General features: G+C 39.8%; 1 pseudogene; it reads right to left on the bottom strand.

Moving 5' to 3' along the window:
* Window positions 1–718: 718 nt before the first annotated feature.
* LOC110565730 (glyceraldehyde-3-phosphate dehydrogenase-like) lies at window positions 719–1,697 on the bottom strand (annotated as a pseudogene).
* Between the last annotated feature and the right edge of the window lie 2,366 nt (window positions 1,698–4,063).

The following is a 4,063-nucleotide window of genomic DNA, read 5'->3' as shown; positions in this document are numbered from 1 at the left end:
ATGAGGAAGAACATTAATAATTACTTCTCACTAAAAATTTGTCTTTTATGACCGAACAGACAGTTTCTGCTCTCATGTTCCAGGTTACCAAACAGTTAATCCCCCTTTGTCATTGATCTAGTTAAGTACTCTGTTGGGAAATATCACAAAATCATTTTTTTCATAATAAACATCACAATTTTGCTTCAGTTAATAAATAGAAAAGGTCAGTCATCTAAAATTTTAAAATGAAACAAATTATGAATATTTTTTGTGTGTAAGCAAGAATTTATATAAAAGAATGATAAATGGACTAGAGGAAATAAACTCCAAGAATAAGATAAAACATCCTAGAGAAATATAGCATTTTGCTTTTTATTATAATTCATGTTAAAGCACCAAAAATAATATGTGCTTATACAGGAAATATATATACATATATGTATATAGGTATTTGTACATGGAGTTTTCATAGTGGTCATTCCTAGTTGAGAGTTTACATGTTTTATGGACTTTTGATTAAATATACTTGTTAACTTATTATGGGAGAGGTGCAGTGAGCCTTATTGATGGTATTCAAGGAGGCTCCCTGGCCCCTCCCGCTCTTCTGGGGGTCTGGGATGGAAACTGTGAGGGAGATGCTCAGTGTCAGAGGCTGAGTTGGGACAGGCACTCCTCAGTAGCTGAGGGCCTCTCTCTTGCTCTCATGTCCTTGCTGGGGTTGTTGGTCCAGGGCTTCTTACTCCTTGGAGGCCACGTAGGCCATGAGGTCCACCAGCCTGTTGCTGTAGCTGTATTTATTGTCATAGCAGGAAATAAGCTCTACAAAGTTGTCATGGAGGGCAATGCCAGCCCAGTATCAAAAGTGGAAGAGTGGAAGTCACTGTTGAAGTCTCAGCAAACAATATGGTCCTCAGTGTAGCCCAGGATGCCCTTGTGCCCTCAGATGCCTGCTTCACCACCTTCTTTATGGTATATACTTGGAAGATTTCTCCAGTTGACATGTCATATCCATGACAGACACATTGGGGATAGGAACATGGAAGGCCATGCCAGTGAGCTTCCCTTTCAGCTCTGGGACACAGTGCTGGCAGCACCAGTGGATGCAGGGATGAGGTTCTGGGCAGCCCCACAGCCATCATGCCACAGCTTTCCAGAGGGGCCATCCACAGTCTTCTGGATAGCACTGATGGCAAGGACTGTGGTCATGAGTCCTTCTACAATGCCAAAGTTGTCATGGATAACCTTGGCCAGGGGGCTAAGAAGTTGGTGGTGCATGAAGCATTGCTGACAATCTTGAGTGAGTTGTCATACTTCTCCTGGTTCATATCCATCACAAACATGGGGGAATCAGCAGAAGGGGTAGAGATGATAACCCATTTGGCCCCACCCTTCAAGTGGGCCTCAGCCTTTTCCTTTATGGTGAAGACACCAGTAGACTCCATAACATACTCGGCACCAGCATCACCCTATTTGATGTTAGCTGGATCCTGGATGATGGTGATGGGCTTCCTGTTGATGACAAGCTTCCTGTTCTCAGTCTTGAATGTGCTGTTGAACTTGTCAGGGGTAAAGTCATACTGGAACATATAGACCATGTAATTGAGGTCAATGAAGGCATCATTGATGGCAATAATCTCTACTTTGCCAAATGAACAGGCAGCCCTGGCAACCAGATATCCAATAGAGCCAAATCCATTCACTCCGACCTTCGCCATCTTATCTAAAGGGACAAGGCTGGGACTACATGAAAAGATGCAGCTATCTCAGGAACAGGAGGAACAGAAAACCTATTTGCTAAATTATTAAAAATGAAAAGTCTGGTGAGGTTGAATTATGTGTACAAATCAGCAAAGAGAAATATTAACACATAAGAATATTTTTTCTACAAATTATGATATGATATAAAATATATAAAATGAAAACTTCTCTACACCACTGACAACCCCCCCCTTCCATGTGCCTGTCCTTACTAGTGTGTACATCCCTACTTGGGTGGACATCTGCTGCTCAGGTACAGGCCACACCAGCCAGAATAGTCCTCTGAACCATACACTGGGTTTGCATTCCAAAGACCTAGACACCCCTTTCCATGACCCTCTTTCCTCCACTGATCAGGCACAGGCCACACCAACCAGAACAGCTAAGTTCTCCATCTGCCTTCTGAAGCCCCCCATACTCTGCTTGGAGATGAATAACCCAAGTTGCTCACATCACCACTCACCACTGCCAACTGTCTTTGCTGCAGTGACTCTACCCCTATGCAAGAAGATATCCATTGCTCACGTACAGGCCAGGAAATCCAGTGCCAATTCTGATGGAGAATTTCTGCTGGACCAGCGATCATACTGGCTACTAGAAGTACAGACTACAAAGACCAAAAGATCAAAGGGGAAACAGAAACTAGGTAACAAAACGTCCATCCAAACAACAGAAAACAAAAACCTTCAGAAATGACCCCTGAGACTTACATTCATTCTAAACCTAGATGCCTAAATGCCAGTGTAAGACGCAATCAACAATAGCCATAGCAATATGGAACCACCATGGTTGAACTATCCTAGTACAACAACCCCAGAATATTCTAGCACAGTGGAAGCAAAATAAAACAGCCTTAAAACCAAATTTATAATCATGATAAAAGTCTTTCAAAAGGAAATGAATAAATCTCTTAAAGAAATCTGGGGAAAAACAGATACATAGAAAAAAAGTAATTAGAGAAAATGAATAAGTCACTTAAATAAATCCAAGAAAACACAAAATGAAAGCCAAGAAAAAACAAACAAACACATAAAGGAAATAAAGAAAACTGCTCAAGACCTGAAAGCAAAATTGAAAGCAATACCAAAACAAAAACAAAACCTTACAAACAAACAAACTGGGGGAGTCCTGGAGATAGAAACCCAGATAAGAAAATAGAAACTACATATGCAAGTATCACCAATAGAATACAAGAGATGGAAGAGAGAGTTTCAAAAATAGAAGTTATGATGGAAGAAATTGATACATTGGTCAAAGAAAACGTTAAATCTAAAAGTCCCTGACACAAAATATCCATAACATCTGGGACACAGGATCCTGGCATAATCATCAAACCTAAGAATAATAGGAAGGAGAAGGTTTTGAGCTTAAAAGCTCAGAAAATAATTTAAATAAAATCACAGAAGGAAATTTTTCTAACCTAAAGAAGATGATGCCTATAACCATACAAGAAGCAAACAGAACACCAAATTGGTTGGCCTAGAAAAGAGAGTCCTCTCAGCCATTTAATAATAATCTAAACATTGAACATACAGAACAAAGAAAGAATGTTAAAAGCTGCAAGGGAAAAAGGCCAAATAGCATAAAAAGGCAGACCTATTAGAATTATATCTGACTTCTCAACAGAGACTCTAAAAGCCAGAAGGGCCTAGCTAGATACCTTGAAGATGCAAAGAGACCATAGTTGCCAGCTCAGACTAGGATAGCCAGCAATACTTTCTATAACCATAGATGGAGAAAACAATATATTCTGTGACAAAAGCAACTTCAAACAATATATATCTACAATTACAGCTGTACAGAAGTTACTAAAAGGAAATACCCAACCTTAGAAGGTAAACTAGAACCATGAAACATGGGAAATAAATAATTTCAAACAAGCAAAACAACAACAACAAAAAAGCTAAAAAAAGATAAACACACACACCACAAACACACCACACATACACACACACACACACACACACACACACACTACCACCATCAACAGATAACATTTATTAACAATCATTGGTCATTAATATATCTCAATATCAATTGACTCCATTCTTCAATAAAAAGACACAGGTGTATTTCCTATAACCAGGTAAGACTTCCAGTGGAGGGACTGGAAGTCCAGTGACAGCACCTTTGACCTACAATTGGTCCTGCCAGCAAGATGTACTGGGGTAAAGGTGGGGCAAACATTGTGAGTGGTCTACCTTGATATTCATGTCATGAGAGGGAACCTATCCCTGATAGTTCCTGGAGAACCAGAAATAATTAGAGGCCTAATGGCCTAGAGACCTAAGATAGAAAAAAAAAACCACCTAAATAAAACAAT

This window comes from Meriones unguiculatus, chromosome 2 (assembly GCF_030254825.1).
Source record: "Meriones unguiculatus strain TT.TT164.6M chromosome 2, Bangor_MerUng_6.1, whole genome shotgun sequence".
Lineage (NCBI taxonomy): Eukaryota > Metazoa > Chordata > Mammalia > Rodentia > Muridae > Meriones > Meriones unguiculatus.
This window is presented reverse-complemented; position numbering and strand designations above follow the sequence as displayed.